This window comes from Nannospalax galili, unplaced genomic scaffold (assembly GCF_000622305.1).
Source record: "Nannospalax galili isolate Female #2095 unplaced genomic scaffold, S.galili_v1.0 scaffold15, whole genome shotgun sequence".
Lineage (NCBI taxonomy): Eukaryota > Metazoa > Chordata > Mammalia > Rodentia > Spalacidae > Nannospalax > Nannospalax galili.
In genome coordinates, this window is record NW_008337322.1 from 5,251,774 (window position 1) to 5,271,276 (window position 19,503).

The 19,503-nt window shown below is 40.7% G+C and overlaps 1 protein-coding gene across 4 annotated transcripts in view; it reads right to left on the minus strand.

Annotated features, from left to right (window-relative positions):
• The window catches only part of Kiaa1328 (KIAA1328 ortholog), a 335,550-nt gene that overhangs the window by 145,502 nt on the left and 170,545 nt on the right, over positions 1–19,503 (minus strand). The window lies entirely within an intron of this gene.

Here is a 19,503-nt window from a genome sequence, read left to right on the forward strand (position 1 = left end):
ATTCAACTGTAAACCTTATTTTACAGCCAATTTTGAAAAAGATGCATCTTAGCTCTGGAAATTGTTATTGAATATGTCAATGCTGTTGTACTGAAATGCTTCTTCTATGTACGTGGTTATTAAATAAGTAATTTTTTTAAAAAGTTATGTTATGAAGGTCATCTTTGCCCAGTCAATAAACAAACACCCATCCAAAAAACTAAAAAGAGAAAGGACCTGTAAACAGTCAGAGTTGTCTTAAGTCAAGCCATCTTTCATGTGCTAGTCACCTTCCAATGGCCTGGCTCAGCTGTGCCCTGCCATTCACTTACCTGTCCTTAAGGCCTCACATATTATTTATTTTCATTCTATACTGTTTATGCAGAAAGGCAACAATGTAAGCTCCCTTGCCTGTGATTCTTCTCACAGATAATAGAAAATAAATTGCAATTAGATTTTGGTAATTACATATAATTGACTCAAAATGAGCTGTTAATTATAAAAATATGTTTTTCACTTTCTCATTATCACTTTATTTTAGTTCCAAATTCTTAACGCCTCACTTGAGTCAGTTTGATATTTTAAACAGAGTATTTTTAATACTTGGATAATTTAAATTTTCAAATAAACAAAATCTAGCTTAAAATTTATCTAGGGAGTTTTCCTGTTAAATTCAAAGATCTTGCAAGGTAGGAAAAAGGTCAGTCTCATAACAGTTCTCGATTGCACTTTCTAAAAGCAGCAGGCTTTCTAGCTTGGGTAAGTGTACACAGGCTGCTGAAGGCACAGTGATACTTGGCACTGCCCTAGCTCTGCCTCTTTCTAGGTAAGTGGAGACACCACCATTTGCAAAACAGTGAATCAAGATCAATGTATGTGTTTTCCCTTTTAATTCACATTATATCTAATAATTTAACAGCTACTGAGTGAGAATGTTCGGCGTTCTAAAGACTACCAGACTGTCAACGCAGTTACCAGAGCATCTTCAAATTTTTATAATGTATAATAGTATTTCTGTAAGTCTATGATTTTATCACAGGCATACTAAGAAATAGTTTTCTGGAAGCAGTGTATAATCTTACCTTATTTTTGTCATATTATTTTAAAATTTAGAACATACATGTCTAACCCTAGAAACTGCTTAAAGCAGGTCCCTTTCTTCACTACACTAGTAGTTTCCATGCCTTTCTGAATACCAATGATGGAAACTTTCAGAAATCAAAAATGGGAATATTGACTGCTACAACTTTTTGGGAAACAGAATTAGCACGAGGTCATTAGTTATTATGTATTGTCATGGCCACAACACCTGACAGAACTTGTGTCCCAAGGGGCGGGGCCTGCTGTGGAGAATTTGCTGTGGAGCGTTAGCTAGGGAGAGGGAGCTGCTAAGAGCTGCTGAAGGAGGAGCACTGGCGCCATCTTGGCAGCAGCTGCACAAAAAATGGCCGTGTGTCTTCCGGAGTGGACAAGAGACTGCAGGCCCACAAGACGTGGATGAAAGCTAAAGGAGACTATGGGCGGGGTGGGGAAGCAATCTGGAATGGCGGGCCACTGAGTCACAGAGAGGAACAGGGCACTGGGTGTTCACCTTTGTAAGTTACTCTGTTTCCCCTAGGCAGGATATAAACTATGAAAAATTCAGATAAAGATGTGTTATATGGTTTGTCTAATAGTGCCAAGAGCAAGGGACCCTAAGAGAACTCGGACGACAAAACTTAAGGGAGGAAAGGTTTATTTTGGTTTAGAGTTCCAGTCAATCATGGCAGGGAAGGCAAGGGGATGTGTGCAGAGTCTGTTCACATCATGGCACAGCAGGAATTAGAGTACACCAGGAACCAGAGGCCCACCTGTAGGAGACCAACTTCTTTCATCTAAGCCTACTTCCTAAAGCTGGCACAACAAGTCTTCAAAACAAGAACCTCTGGGGGTACATTTCAGATCCACACCCTAACAATTGTCTAGCATAATTTACAGTAAATTCTTCAAAGTGTCTTACAAAAATAACCTCTGTGCCAGGAGCCCGTCTGCAGGTGCTGGACTCACATGTACGCCCCTGCCTTGCCTGGCAGAGGCCATACAGACTCAGGGCCACTGGCCCAACATGGAGGCCAGCAGGTCCTATGGCTTCCGGGCTCCTCATAGGAAGAGTCTCTGCCAGGCACCAAGGAGCCTTGAGCTCCAGCAGCTAAGGGAAGGTTCTAAACATACACATGTCTGTCTCTACCCTGCCTGTGCCTGCACTGAAGTGCCCTGCGCACTGGTGCTAAGGGCTGATGACCACAGGAAGTCATCCATCAATAAAGGGATGGTGGGACCCAAGGGGGAAAAAAAAAAAAAAAAAACCAAACCTCTGGCCTACCAATTTCATTTTCAAGGAATTTATTGTTAGAAAATGTACCAGAACCTAAGAATACATTCAACATACCCTCAATTCTCTGTCTTCACATATATTATTGTGTGCAGTATTCAAGAACATTAAATAACTTGGTTGTTCGTCAACAGAAAATAAACTAGGTAAGTTATGCTGCTTGTATACACCCTGGGCCATTATGCACTTATAATAAATAATGAGTTAGCAGTTGTACTAGTTTTCTATTCATTCTACAACTTGCCAAAAACTAAATGGCTTAAATAATACAAATTTTTTACTTTACAGTTTTGTAAGTCAGAAGTCTGAGTCTCACTGGGGTAGCACTGAGGTGTCAGCAGGGCTGTGTTCTTTCCAAAAGCCTAGGGGAGAATTTGTTTCTTTGCTCTTTTGGGTTGTTGGACGATTTTGGTTCCTTGTGGTCAAAGGGCCAGAGACCCTATTTCCTTGCTGTCAAATAATGCTTGTTCTTTTTTTTTTTTAATTCATATATATATGTCATATATATAAGTGCTGAGATTGAAGGCATGTGACACCACTCCTGGCTTAATTCATTCTTTTTAATTAGTGTCTGTGTGCATGTCTGTGTGTGGGAATGTGTGCATGTGTGTAGTGTCCATGGATCCCCAGGAACTGTGTTCTCAGTGCTGGGGATCAAACTCAGGTCCTGTGCAGGAGCAGCAAGCATCCATAACCACTGAGCTGTAACGACTGTTCTCAGTCCTCTACTTGCATTCATTGCTCTAACATCACTTTCCTTCACCTTCAAAGCCAGTAGTTGCCAGATGAGTTGCCTTCATATTTCTAATCTCTCACCCTCCTTTTCCATGTACCTGATCCAGGAAGCAAAGGTTCTTCACATTTAAGGCCTTATGTGGTTACACTGCACCCATTCAGAGACTCCCCCTTTGACCATCACTACAAAGCCCCTTTGCTGTGTAAGGTAACAGATTCAGGGGTTCCAGTGATAAAGGACATGAAAACCTTTGGGGGAGAATTATTCTCTTTTAAAAATTTTTACATGTTTATTTACATATTATTTATGTATGTGTATGTGTGTATAAACATGCATGCATGTGTGCATGTGATATCCAGAGACAACTTGTGGAAATTGGTTCTCTTCTTCCACCATGTGGGGTCACTGGGATTGAACTCAGATCATCAGGATCAGCAGCATAGACCTTTACCCACGAAGTCATCTCACTGGCTCAGAGACAGGGGAGAATTATTTGGCTTACTACAGCTCCATATCTAAAAAACTGACAATTGGGAAGTAAGTGCCTGACTCCAGCCTGACTCTGCCTCAGAGGAGTGAGCCTCCCAAACCCTGCCATGCTAATCCGCCTGCTTTGGGACTATCTATAGTCCTGCCCACTGCCTCAAGGCCCAGCTTCCCTGCAGGCTAGTAGGATTCCAGACATTTGGAGCCTGCCTGACTCTACTCTGACTCAGCCCCCTGCACTGTAAGCTTCCAAAATCTTGCAGTACCCATCCCCCTGCCTTGGGACTATTTGCAGTCCCTCCCATTGCTTCAGGGCTTAGGCTTCCCTGCTGATTAGTAGGGACTCTCTCTCCCAACTCTCTTCCTTACTTTGGCTATCCATCTGAGGCTTCTGAAGTGCTCTTAACTAGCTAGGGTCATTTTGACCTCCCAGAGAGGGCTTCAGTAGCCTGACTGTCAAAGCTAACAGGTCCCTCCAATATAAAATCAAAAGAGAGAATCCGAAGCTTAGACCAACCAGTTTTTCATACCCAGTCAGAAAGCAATCAACATACATCAACAATACAAACAGAATCATATTTCAACCTAACAAAGGAAGGCTTGAGTTTCATACCAGAATCATAAGCAACAAAAGAAATCCATATGCCAAAACAACAAAGAAAAAATAATATGGAAAACCAAAATAGTATTTTCCTACCAAACACCATCAGTCCTACAGAAGAGCTCTACAGTGAGAACATCCTAGAGATAACTCAGGACACAGAGTTTTAGAGAATAATCATAAATATGATAAAAAATTCAATGAATTTAAAGAACGCACAACTCAAAGAACTAAAACAAAATCAGGATAAACTAACTGAACTCAAAAAGGAGATAGAAATTTTGAGGAAAACTCTAGCTGAAATGAAGAAGGGACTGAAAAGCTCAATAAGCCAATTTGAAATGACAGGAGAAAGCCTTACCAATAGAATGAATGAAATGGAAAACAGACTATCAAGATTGGAGAATAGGTTGAAGAATTAGACCACTCAAGCAAGGAACATGAAAAACAAACAAACAAAAACAGGAATGGAATATGCAGGAAACATAGGACATCATGAGAAGACCAAATTTATACACCATAGGCATAGAGAACGGAGAAGAATCTCAGGTAAATGGTATTGACCAGATTTTCAACAGGATTATAGAAGAAAATTTCCCAAAATTAGGGAAAGACATATCCATGTAAGCATAAGAAGCACATAGAACACCAAATAGAAAGGACCAGAGAAGAAACTCCCCATGGCACATCATAGTAAAAGCACTAAATGTACAGAACAAAGAGACAATACTGAAGGCTGCAAGAGAAAAACAAGTCACGTACAAAGGAAAACCCATCAGAATTACAGATGACTTTTCAGTGCAAACTATGAAAGCCAGAAGAGCTAGGACCAAGGTATTACCAGTTCTAAACGACCAAAGATGCCAACCCAGAATACTCTACCCAGCAAAAATGTCCATTATAATTGAAGGGGAGAGAAAAATATTCCATGACATGAATAGGCTGAAAGAATACATGTCCATAAAACCAAACTTTCAGAGAATTCTTGAAGCAATACATAGAGGTGAAGAACAACTATACCCAAGGGGCAACAGAAAGACACTAAATGAAGGCCTAACTGTGGAAACACATAGTTACACCCAGAATGCAAACAGATATTAAAATGATGGGAACCAATACAAATCTTTCAATAACAACTCTAAATATCTATGGCCTAACTCCCCAGTCAAAAGACAGAGGCTACTTGAATGGATTAGAAACAAAATCCATGTTTTTGTTGTCTGCAAGAAACTCATCTAACCTTCAAGGATAGGCAGTACCTTAAGGTGAAAGGATGGAAAAAATATGCCAAGAAAATGGCACGAAGAAACAAAGAGGGGCTGCAATTCTAATATAGGACAAAATAGACTTCAAACTAAAACTAATAAGAGATAAAGAGGGTCACTTCATTCTGATCAAAAGAACAATTGACCAAGAAGATAATACAATCATGAATATATACATACCAAACTCTGGTGTACCCAATTTCATAAAAATAGTACTACAGGACTTTAAGACAAAGATTAACCCCAATTAACTAATAGTAGGGGACTTTAATACCCAAGTACTTCCAATAGACAGGTAAACTGAATAAAGAATAAACAGAGAGATATCTGAATTAAATGATGCTATACATCAAATGGTATCAGACATCTACTGAATAGTCCACCCAAGAACCAAAGAATATACTTTCTATTCAACTTCTCTAAAACTGACCACATACCAGGACACAAAACAAACCGCAACAAATAAAAGCAATTGGAATAATTTGATGTATTCTATCAGACCACAATGCAAAAATGCTTAAAATCAACACCAAAATAAGCTCTAGTAATTACACAAACTCATGGAGATTAAACAAACAACACACTCTTGAATGCTGAATGGATCAAAGAAGAAATTAAGAAAGAAATAAAAGTATTCCTGGGACTAAATGAAAAGGACAATACAGCACAACAAAACCTCTGGGACACTTTAAAAGTAGTCCTAAGAGGGAAGCTCTAAGCACCAACATTAAAAAAATCAGAAACGGCACAAATAAATGACTTAACACTGCAACTCAAGACTCTGAAAAGGCAAGAACAAATGAAAACTAAACCCAGCAGATGAAAAGAAATAACAAAATCAGAGCAGAAATTAATAAAATAGAAGTAAAGAAAACAATACAAAGAATCAAGAATCAAAGAGCTGGTTCTTTGAAAAGATAAACAAGGTGGACAGAACCTTAGCCCAGTTAACCAAAAAAAACAAAAAACAAACAAACAAAAAAAGAGCAAATGCAAATCAACAAAATTGGAAAGAGGAAACATCATAACAGACACCAAAAAGATGCAGACCATTATAAGGGAATACATTAAGAACCTATACTCTGCTACTTGACTTAGTATAATAGTTTCTAGTTCCATCCATTTACCTGAAAATCTCATGATTTCATCTTTCTTTACCACTGAGAACGCCATTGTGCAAATGTGCCACATTTTCTTAATCCACTCTTCAGCTGAGGGACATTTAGGTTGCTTCCATCTCCTTTTTATTGTGAAAAGAGCAGCAACAAACATGGATGTACAAGTGTCTCTGTGATAGTAAGTGAAGAACCACAGACCCAGAAAAACAAACAACAACAACAAAAAACCCGCCATATGTTCTCCCACATATGTGGCTCCTAGAACCAATTCCTTATATGTATGTACCCCGACGTAACTGAGGAACAAGAATAAGGAAAAGGAACCAAGGAGCGACAGGGAAAGAAAGAACCTGAGACAGGTGCTACTAAGGGAGAGATGGATAAAAACAGGGCTATTTAAATGAGGGGGGGGGAGGGAGGGTTATACAATGAAGCTTGGGGATAAAGGGAAAGAAGGAGCTCAAGAGAGGTGGGACCATAAGAGACTAGTATTATCAAGGGAGAAATGGGGGAAATGGGGAAACCCTGGCAGGAGGATTAGACAGGGAAAGAGAGAGGAGAGATAAATAATGCCTAGCTAGTTTAAAAAAAAACAGAGAGAATCATATTAGTCCAACAACTTAATGACAAATTACACATACAGTATCTCTACACAAGTCCATGTGTTTAGTTACAGGCTACATAACAAGAAACAGTGCCAGACAGGAGAAACCTTTCTTCGAGTTTATGGCCAGGGTGGTCCAAGAGACTCCCAAAATTATACAGGCTATTGCCATACCCCTTGATGGCCTCCCAGAGCTTGAAGGTAAGACCTTATTGCTGAAGAAAGAACATACTTCAGACACAGGATTTGGAGCAATAGAGCTGGCAATGGCCTGAAACCACCTCCCCTGAAGGCAGCTCCCATAGCTTTGGAGAATATGAAGGTGCCAAGGGAGAACATCAGTCGATGGTCCAACACCAGCTTAAAGACCAAATATCCACATCAATGGCTGGCACAGCATACACCATTGGTGCAATAGTGGCACTTTTATCTTGGGGGCAATCAACAGCTACCTGATTGGAATAAAAGCCCACTCAATGGGAGGAAACTCAAGTGTGGGAGTGTAAACATAATCAAATACACATGATTGAGGTGATCATAGATCCTAGAGAAAACTCCAAGACTGTCACATCCCCAGACGAATTTAATTTCTTACTATGTACAAAATATGTATCCTTATATTTACAGACAAATATTTCAGGCACCACTCATCAATGAAGTTTATTTTGCACCAGTCAGAGACTTTTACCAAGTACCACAACTGGTCACACACATTGTCTATGAATTTCCCAGACCTAAGCAACACATCTACAGTGCAACGTCTAAACCTAAGATGCACGGAACATAGAACAGGGGTAAAGAAGAGGACACTAATGAATCTCTCAGTTCTCATTAATGAAGCTCCCTTATGAAACAGAGGGCCAGGAACAAAAAAGGTCACGAATGGCCAAAACGTGGAGATTAAGAGTCTACAGAATGCTGGCCCTTGGACAGGACTTCTATATTAAACTTCATCCACCCAGACCTCAGGGACCATTGTAGATGACAGGGCAGAAAGCTTGTAAGAGCCAGGGAGGAGTTGTATGACCATATGGAAACAGAGTCCTACAAGCTCTTGGGACCCCGCTCATATGATTCTGTGTCAATGGTGTCAGCATAAACAAGTTCCATGCAAACTCAGGCAGACAAAAACCCAGCATAGAACTGGGGAAATGAACAGATGACCCCAATCTTTGCTGAAGAAATATTGGCAACTGATTACTGCTAAGTGAGGAAGAGCTGATCTTCCTAAAATAAGTGAATAGGCTGACTAGACCTCAGTGGATAGACTTGTACTGGGGAAGGTCTGGGACACTGACTTGACACAGTGTGCCTTAACAGGGATGACAGAGTATATGGGCTTCAGTGACTATGAAAGGGTACCAGTGGGGATGGAGTATAAAGGTGATTAAGATTGTCTGAGATAGTCTGTATGAAATACACAAAAATTCAATAAAAACAAATTATAAAAAACAAAATGATTTGATAATGAAAATGTGGTACATTATAGAATGGATATTGCTCAGCTATTAATAAAAATTAAATTATGCCAAGTGTGGTGGTGCATGTCTTTAATCCCATCACTTGGGAGGCAAAGACAGGTGGATCTGGATGAGTTCGAGGCCAGCCTAGTCTACATAGTGAGTTCCAGGCCAGCTGGGGATACAGGGAAACCCTACTTCAAAAAGACAAAAAAGAAAAAACCTATATTCTATTAAATTTGAAAACCTAAAAGAAATGGATGAATATCTAAATTCATGGGAGCCACCAAAGCTAAACGAAGAAGAGATCAACAGCTTAAACAAGACCCATAAGAAAAAAGGAAACTGATACAGTAATACAAAACTTCCCGACTAAAAAAAGCCCAGGCCCAAATGGATTCACAGCAAAATTCTACCAGACATTTAAAGAAGATCTACAAGCAATATTACTTAAATTATTAAAAAAGATAGAATCAGAGGGAGAATTCCCAAACTCCTTCTATGAAGGCAGCATTACTCCAAAACCAGGTAAAGACACAACCAAAAAAGAGAACTATAGACCCATATCCTTAGTGAACACAGATGAAAAAATTTTCAACAAAATACTTTGAAACTGTATACAGACACACATCAAAAAGATCATCAACCATGATTAAGTTGGCTTTATTCCAGAGATGCAGGGATGATTCAATATATGTAAGTCAATAAACATCATAAATCATATAAATGGGCTCAAAGACAAGAACCACATGGTCATCTCAATAGATGAAGAGAAGGACTTTACAAAATTCAACACGCATTTATGTTCAAATTCCTAGAGAGAACTGGACTGGAGGGAACACACCTCAACACAATGAAAGCCATACACAGCAAACCTGTGACCAACATCATTCTAAATGGAGAAAAACTGGAAGCATTCCCATTAAAATCAGGAACCAGACAAGGTTGTCCATTATCTTCACTTCTCTTTAAAATAGTGCTTGAAACTCTTGCTAGAGCAGTAAGATAAGAGAAGGAAATTAAAGGACTAATTGGAAAAGAAGAGGTCAAGCTCTCCCTATTTGCAGAATGGTATATTATATGTAAGAGATCCCAAAAATTCCACCAGAAAACTGTTAGAAATGATTAACATTTTCAGCCAAGTGGCAGGTTACAAAAATCAATCTACAAAAATCAGTAGCCTTTCTATATATCAATAACAAGCAATTGGAGAAAAATACATGGAAAACCTCCCATCCTCAAAAAAAAAAAAAAAAAACAAAACATCTAGGAAGAGGCTGGAGAGATGGCTTAGTGGTTAAGAACACTGGCTGCCCTTGCAGAGGATGCAGGTTTGATTCCCAGCACCCACATGACGGCTAACAACTATCCATCACTCCAGTTTCAGGGATCCAAGGCCTTCTTCTGTCCTCTGCTGTGCATTGCATGACATGGGTGCACCTACTTATATGCAGGCAATACACTCATATACATAAAAATAAATAAAAAAATTTTATTCTAGGAATAATCTTGAACAAAGACATTAAAGATCTCTACAATGAGACTTTTAATTCTTTGAAGAAAGAGACTGAGGAAGACACCAGGAGATGGAAGGACCTCCCATGCTCATGGGTTGGTAGAATTAATATTGTGAAAATGACCCTCCTACCAAATCTATAAATTCAGTGCAATGCCAATCAAAATCCCCATGGCATTCTTCACAGAATTAGAAAAAAAAATCCTAAAATTCATATTGAATCATAACAGACTCAGGATAGCCAAAGCAATCCTGAGCACAAAGCAACACTGGGGAGAATGCCATACCAGATCTCAAATTACATTACAGAACTATAGTAATAAAAACAGCATGATACTGGTACAAAAACAGACATATAGATCAAGGGACATAACTGAAGATCCAAACATGAGTGTATGCAGTTTCAGCCACCTGATATTTGATAGAGGGGCCAAGAACACACACTGGAGGAAAGACAACATCTTCAGCAAATGGTGCTGGCAAAACTGGATCTCCACCTGTAGCAGAATGAAACTAGATCCTTATCATTCACCTTGCACAAAAGTCAACTCCAAATGGATCAAAGACCTCAATGTGAAACCTGATACTCTGAAACTGCTAGAAGAAAACACAGGCAGTAACCTGAAAGATATAGGTATAAGAAAGGACTTTCTAAATTGGACATCAGTTGCTCAGGAATTAAGGTCAACAATCAACAAGTGGAACCTCATTAAACTAAAAAGCTTCTGTACAGAAAAAGAAACAACCAAGGCAGTGAAGAAAAAATCCACAGAGTGGGAAAAAAATCTTCACTAGCAACACATCTGACAGAGATTTAACACCCAGAATATATAAAGAACTCAAAAAATAAAGGATCAAGAAAATAAATGACCCAATTAAAAGATGGGCTAAGGGTCTGTACAGAGAGTTCCCAAAAGAAAAAATAAAGATGATCAAGTAACATCTTTAAAAGTGTCCAACATTGTTAGTATTTAGGGAAATGCAAATTAAAGTCACTAAGATTTTATCTTACCCCAGTTAGTCTGGCAAAGATAAGAGAACAAATGATACCAAATGCTACAGAGAGGATGTGGGGAAAGGGGAACACTCATTCACTGCTGGTGGGATTGCAAACTTGTGCAACTACTATGGAAAGCAGTGTGGAGATCTCTTAAAAAATAAAAAATGAACCTACCATATATTATCTGGTTATACCACTCCTTGGTATATACCCAAAGGATTCACGCTACTGCAGAGATACTTGTACATCTGTGTTTGTTGCTGCTCTTTTCACAAAAGCTAAGAAATGGAAGCAACGTAATTGTCCCTTAACTGACAAGTAGATAATGAAAATGTGGTACATTTACACAATAGAGTTCTACTCAGCAGTAAAGAAAGATGAAATCATGAAATCTGCAGGTAAATGGATGACACTAGAAACTGTTATTCTAAGTGAAGTAACACAGACTCAGGAAAGCAAATGGTGTTATGTTCTACCTCATTTGTGGATCCTAGCACCAAATCCTTATATGTGTGTATGTATCCTGATGTAACTGCAGGAGCCAGGAAAACAAAAAGAAACCATGAAAGTAAAGGGAAATTAGGAGCCTGAGAGGACTAGCAGGAGACAGGTGCTACCAAGGAGGAAATCGGTAAAGTGCAGTTTTTTAAATGGGAGGGGAAGAAGGAAGGTTATACAAAGAACCACGGGAGTAAAGGGGAAGAAGGAGCTCACGAGAGCAGGAACCAATAGGGACAGGTATTATCAAGGGGGAAAATAAGGAAAATGGTACTTTTACTGGGGAGGGTTAGACTGGGAGAGAGCGAGAGGAGAGATAAATAATCTTAGCTGGTGTGAAAAACCAGAGGGAAAATGTATTATTTCAAAAGCCTACTGAAAAATTACACATAGAATATCTCCATGTGTGTTCATGTGTACAGCTGAAGGGTACACAACAAGAAACAGTGCCAGACAGGAGAAACCTTCCTTCAAGTTGTTGGCCAGGACAGTCCGAAACACTCTAAAATTTAGAGGCTATTGCCATTGCCCTTGATGGCCTCCCAGAACTTGAAGGTAAGACCCTATTGCTGAAGACAGGACATGCTTTGGAAACAGGACTTGGAGCAATGGAGCTGGAACGGACCTGGAAGCTTCCTCTCTGAAGGCGAGCTCTCATGGCTTTGGAGGACACCATGCAAGCAGCTAAGGAAAACATCAATCAGTGGTCCAATCCCAGCTTCAAGGCCTAATACCCACAACAATAACTGACACAGCGAACTACGCTGGGGCAGTAGTGGCACTTTTATCTTGGGAGTAATCAACAGCTACCTAATTGGACCTAAAGTCCACTCAGTGGGAGGGATCTTAAAGAAAACCCTAAGGTGGAAGCTTCCTCTCTGAAGGCGAGCTCTCATGGCTTTGGAGGACACCATGCAAGCAGCTAAGGGAAAACATCAATCAGTGCTCCAACCCCAGCTTCAAGGCCTAATAACCACAACAATAACTGACACAGCGAACTACACTGGGGCAGTAGTGGCACTTTTATCTTGGGAGTAATCAACAGCTACCTAATTGGACCTAAAGTCCACTCAGTGGGAGGGATCTTAAAGAAAACCCTAAGGCTGTCACATCCCTAGACAAATATAATTTCATTTAAAATGCTAAATATGGATCCTTATATTTACAGACAAGTATGCCAGTCACCACTCATCAAAGTAGTATCTTTTGCAGCATATGGAGACTGTTAAGAGTTTCACAACTGGTCACACACAGAGAGTAAGTGTGTATGAAATGTTCAACCCTAAGTGATACATCTACAATGCAACCTCTATACCAAAGGCTCATGGAACACAGTGGAACAAGGGACACAGAGAATATTAATAATAATAATATTAATAATAATAATAGGAGAAATTTTTCCATGTTATTATCTACAATCTAATGTGTCCTGACAGATTTTATTGTAAGAGAAATTTTTCGAGGATTTTATACAGTTGGTTTAAATTACATTCAGGCCTCTTGCCCATCTCCATCTTCACTGTACCACCCACCCCACTCTTAGCGACAGTTGGGTGGTTTCACAGCTTCACAAGACAGCTTTACCCCAGTGTCCTCTATTGATATTCTGAAATCTACAGCCTTCCCAGATTCCTAATATTGTTGGGCACTCCAGCCAGATCTTGACACCCCAGGTGCTGGTGTTGATTACCATGGGTACCAGTGGGATACAGGTGCATCTTATTTTCCTCTTTTGGCTTTTAGTGTTTTATGTCTTTTTAATGGTATATGTAACCAAGAAAGTAGGACACAGACATGAATACTTTAAACTAAAAAAAAAGTAATAAAAATTCTTACACATAAACTAAAGAAGGAAAATACCACCCTTACACAAAAGTGTGAGGAAATGAAAATTCTACAAAGAATCACAAAGTGCTAATGAATACACAGAAAAATGTTCATCCTATTTGAATATTGAGAAATTGCTCATTATAATAGGATTCTGTATTTCCATTTATTAAATTGCCAAATGTAATTTAATTATTCAGTTAAACATTAGAGAGCTAATTTACATGGCTGATTGAAAGCATACCTCTGTTGCTTTCTGAAACTTCTCCAAAAGATAAGACTAAGGAAGCTCTAAACCCACCGAGTTGTAGAGAAGGGAGGACAACAGAGAAAAGATGTTGCAAATGTTAGAAGTCTAGAAAGACACATGAAGCTGAACTCAAACAGCCAACTAGAAAAATCAGAAGTGTGATGAAGGAGGGGTAAGCTGAACCCGACAGAGAACCGAGAGGCTCAGGGCAGGTGAGAAAACACCCAAGATGGCCACTCTGTGCCCCACTTGGAGGGGAGAATCGAAGGTTTACCTCCAGAGAGGGTGAGGAAGAATGACAGCGACTAGGGAGATGGCTCAGGGATAAAGTATTGCTGAGTCTGATCCCTAGGACCTGTGACGAATAAAACAAAAACAAGAACAAAAACCGAAAACCAGGCAAGATGCCACATGCCTATTATCCCAACACTGGGGAGGCTGAGGTAGGTGGATCACTGAAGATCACTCCAGTCAGCCTAGCCCACTTAGCAAGCTCCAGGCCAGTGAGAGATGCTGTCTCAAACCCAAGGGAGGTGAGGGGTGGATCTTAGAGGCGTTAGGGGAGGAGTAGGGGTGAATATGATCAAAATACACTGTATGAAATTATCTATTAAAATATTACTTTAAAATTAAAAACGAGGTAGATAATGCCTTTGGAACAATGAACCAGATGCTGCCCTCTGCCTGCACACGCGCGCACACACACACACACACACACACACACACACGCATGCCCAGGGGTGCACACACATGAATATGTGTACACATACATACACAAGAATGACTGAAAATACAGTCGAAGGCAGACAGTCATATAGCTAAGAGGTGTCAGGTGGAAGCTGGCTGTGGACCTCTTCTTCCTCCACTCATCTCCTCACACCACCAGCTGTAGTGGTTGGATCTCAGTGCTCTCCAGAAGCCCAAACGCTAAAAGCTTTGTGGCCAATCTGTGGCATTTCTGGGAGATAGCAGAAGAGATGAGGCATGCTGGAAGGGAGTTGTGTCACTGGGCACATGCTCTGGAAGGGGATATGGGAACATTGGTTCCTTCTCTCTTGGTTTTTTGGCTACCATGAGATGAACAGCTTTGTTCTTTCAAGGATTCTCCACCTGAAATTCTTCCTCACCACAGACCCAGAACCAATGGAACTGCCCACCACATACCGAAACCCCTGAAACCAAAATGCTTTCATTCTCGTAGGCTGAGTTTCTCAGGTATTTTGTCACATTAATGAAAATCTGAACAACTGGAGCCAAGCTCATGCAATGCTCCCATCCTTTCCTCCCAGCAAGGCATACATAATGATCCATCCTCAGGAGACTGGACCACTCAGGAAAAAAATGCTACAGAAGCAGGAAGGCATCTCCATGACTTCCACCCCGTCCCAGGAACTGCAGAGGTGGCAAACCTTGTTTACACATACCAAGAACTATCAACAGCTGTTTACTAAGTGAGTGTCAGATATCTGTGGAAAAAACTATCCTAGACTTGGTGAAAACAGAATAATGTATCAAGAACAGAAGGAGTTTCCAAAACTTAGTATAAAAAACTTCAGAGTTATGAACAATGTGCCATATATAAAGCAAGAATTGCATGAATATTTTTAAAAGGGCCATCTGGAAATGTTCTCTGAGGTTAAAAATTATAGCAATAATAAAATTCAGGAGAAACATTAAAGATAAAATTCAGCAAGTTTCTTGGAAACTGTAAGGGGAAAAGACAGCTAGGAAAGGACAGGAGAGGGAGGGAGGAAAAGAAAGTGAAAGACGGTTTTAAGAGACTCAGCACCTGAGATTCAGCTTAATAAATTCCAGGGACAGACCATACAAAAAGACTGGATAAACTGGCAAAGTACATTTCCATAGATTGAAGGAAGTTTTTTAACTGTAACAGTCCACTGTTTGCACAACATAAAATGAGTTTTAGAAAAGGCCCATCTAATGTACAGCAGCACTAATTTTAGGATAATTCACAGAAAGACAAGATCTAAATAGCTTTCATAGAAAATAAATCACACAAAAAGGTTAAGAATCAGACTGCATCAATTTTTAAATGGCAACTTCAGAAACTAGAATATAGTGGAATAAAACCTTCAGTCCCTTCCTAGGAAAAATAATTATGGACTTAGAAAGCTATGACAAGCTAAAGTATAATTAAACACGAAGGCACACTGAAACACACTTCAGAAAAGCAAGCCACTGAAGGACACAGTCCAGGAAGATGGAGGGTAAACCAACGTGGATGATAACACGCAGTCTCAGAAGGGCCATAGCACAGAGAAGAAAGTTTCCAGGAGCACACATACATAAGTTTTCAGGATGACGTCTGCTTCGGTTCGCTTCTCCATTGCCATCACAAAACACTCTGACCATTACCAACTTGGGGAGGAAAGTTCAGCTTACATCTCCTGGGTCACAGCTCATCACAGAGGGAGCCCAAGATAGGAACCCAGGGCAGGAACCTGGAGACAGGAGCTGGAGCACAGGCCATGGAGGAACTCTGCTTACTGGCTTGCTCCCCAGGCCCTTGCTCAGCCCGCTTTCTTATGCAACACAGGACCATCTGCCCAGGGGTGGCACCACCCACAGTGGGCTGGGCCCTCCCACATCACTCAACAATCAAGAAGATGCCCCATGGACATGGCCACAGGCCAGTCTAATGAAGGAAATTCCCCAGTTGAGGCTCCCTCTACCCAGGTGTGTCAAGTTGACAACTAAAGCTGTCCAGCACAACATCATTAGGAAGCAAGTCTAGAAACCAGCCAAGTCAGCCCAGAGCCCAGTTCTAATCAGAGCTCCAGGAAGGGTATCTTAAAAAAAAAAAAGGCAGAGAAAAAGCAAAAAAAAAAAAAAAAAAAAAAAAACTAAAGGAACAAAAAGAACATGTGTGTGTGGATGAAGGTGGTAAGAGACTCAAATGTTCTGGGTCACTGGGGAATTAGGCATAAGAATAAGTTTTAAAAGGCCAGAAAATTTTGTCTATTTTATGCATTGCTACTTCCCTAAGCTTAAAACAATGGTGAGGAAACTTTATAAATAGTTGAACAAATAAACAAGTACATAGAAAATGAAGGTTCTGCTTTATCAAGAAATTTAAATTGGCATTGTATAAGCTGTCTGGACGGAAGCAGATGTTGTGACACTATGAAATCATCTGGCTAACTCATCCATAACTTCCTGTGTGTGTTTCATGGTGGGGACATTTAATATACACATTCTTGGTAAGTTTCAAGAATATAATATATGTATTATTTTATAAGCTTACTTAAGATACATATGTGTGTGCATATGTATAAATAAAATGCTTTCAAAAATCCAAGTGCAAGGCAAGGAAATCTCCCTTTAAGATGCTGGTCAGGGTGGTCCAAGAGACTCCGAAACAATATAGGCTATTGCCACAGCCCTTGATGGCCTCCCAGAACTTAATGGTAAGACCCTATTGCTGAAGACACCACATACTTCAGAAACAGGACTCGGAAAAAACCACGCTGGAACGGACCTTGAAGCCTCCTCCCCGAGGACTAGCTCTCATAGTATTCGAAGGTGCTTTGAAAGCTGTCAAAGAAGAAAAGCAATCAACAGTCCTACCCAGCTATAGAGCCTACGAACCATAATGATGACCAGCCTAGGAAAAAATCCCTAATACTGCAATAGCAGCACTTTAATCTTGGGGGTAATCAACAGCTGTCTGTTTGAACTTAGGGTTCCCTCAGTGGGAGAGAATTCTTACCTGGTACTGTAAACACAGCCAAGTACACGAGGCTGGAGAGCCATAGAGAAGCACCTACTGCCTCCGCTTTCCTAAACTAATGCAGCTTCTTCCTACATTCTGAATTCTGATCCTTACAGCCACAGATCAGTGTGGCTCTCACCACTCATCAAAGAAGCTTCTCTTCGCAACAAAGGAGACTATTCTAAAGTTCCACAACTGGCCAAAATGTGAGGAATAAGGGAACATAGGGTGGGTAGCCCCAATCATACATCTACAAGTCAACCCTACACTTAAGTCTCAGGAAGCACTGAGGAAGAGGGCGGCGGAAACATTGCAGGAGCCAGAAGACCAGGAAGCCTGCTGCTGGATAGTGCCTTCTAGACATGACAGGGAAGCTGAAGCCATGACATTTCAATAAGGTGGTGTAAACAAGACCTGCATAACGACAACACCAGTTGACATGCCAATATGGATGAGGACAATTTCGTAGGATCCCACCTCTAGATGAAGAGCTACAGGCAATCAATGGATGCTGAGGGATGGAGCATCTGTTTTCTCCTGGGACCAGTTCCTGATGGGTTATTCAATCCCAATTAGTCATCCCTAAACACATGAACATACAAGTACCACTAGACAGACTCAGTGGATCGTGTGTGTGTGTGTGTGTGTGTGTGTGTGTGTGTGTGTAACAATAATAAAGAAAAGACCTCATGGAATTTAGAGTGGGAGTTGTGGGGGCACGGGAACAGGTGGAAGGGGACAGGGGAGGCATGGACATGATGTAAATACAGTACTCATGCATGAAATTCTCTCTCAAATAATACAATATATGAACTTCAGAATTTCTTTAAAAAGTCTACCTGTGGGCTCCTGTAACACCCAAAACAACTTACCATACAGTCTTATTTCTAGAGGGAAGAACCAGGGCACACTGAAACAAAACCAAAGCCCAGCACCATAACTCAATGTCTGACATCTGGGATTCACTCACAATCTTCTGGACTCTAAAGGGCTCAGACAGCTCCATTTCTCTGGCTCTATCATCCACAACACACACAACCTGTCTTGTAGGCTCAGGTAGGTTCCATTTCATACCTGTTGCTGCCTTTGATCCTGGCATCTCCAACATATCTGGGATTTTCACTGCAGCTCAAGCTGCACCTTCACCAGTGACCTCTCCTGACTTCACACGGTGCCAAGCCTCAGCTTCTCTCCATGTCCCCTTCAATTCTGCAGCCTTGATGCTGCCAAACTAATACATATGGGGAGACTTAAACACATTACCAAGTCCAGGTTTTAGCTTGAGATGCAGTCTTGGCTCCTTCTGGACCACAGTGTCTGTGTGCTGACCCTGTGGAAATACTTCCCAGAAGATTTCCCCTTCATGATGCTGGTCTCTTATTAATCATACCAGATTTTTCAGCTCCAGTTGACCAGCATCAATTGTCCTAGTAAACCACAAAAGGTTTCACTTCCACAACTTCTTAAATGAAATATACGACATGAAGAGCTCAGAATCTTTGAGGACTCTCACGCTCCCCCTGAACTTCACAACCAGACCACCATTGCTGCGTTTCTTTCAGCACACTTCTCTGTTGGCTCCCACAGAACAGCCCACTAAGCTCTAAGCATTCAATTTTTCCAGCCCAAAGTTCGAAGCACTTCCACAATAGTCCCCAAGACACATGGTCAAGCCTTCACAGTAGTGCTCCATGATCCCGGTACCAAGGCTAGTCCGAGATACATGGGACCTTCCTTCATAAAACCATCATCACCTGGGGCTGGAGAGATGGCTCAGTGGTTAAGGGCATTGACTGCTCTTGCAGAGAACCCGGGTTCGATTGTCAGCACTCATGTGGTGGCTATGAACCGTCCTTAACTCCAGTTCCAGGGGAATCCGAAGCCCTCTTCTGACCTCTGTGGCATTTCATGACACGGGCGCACTCACATACATGCAGGCAATACACTCATACACCCCATCATCACCAACAATAGAAAAAAAAAAAAAAAGCTAATGAGGAATTTAAAGGTACACATCTAAACATGCAGACCCTTGATGCTTGCCAGCCCCAGCCCTTGG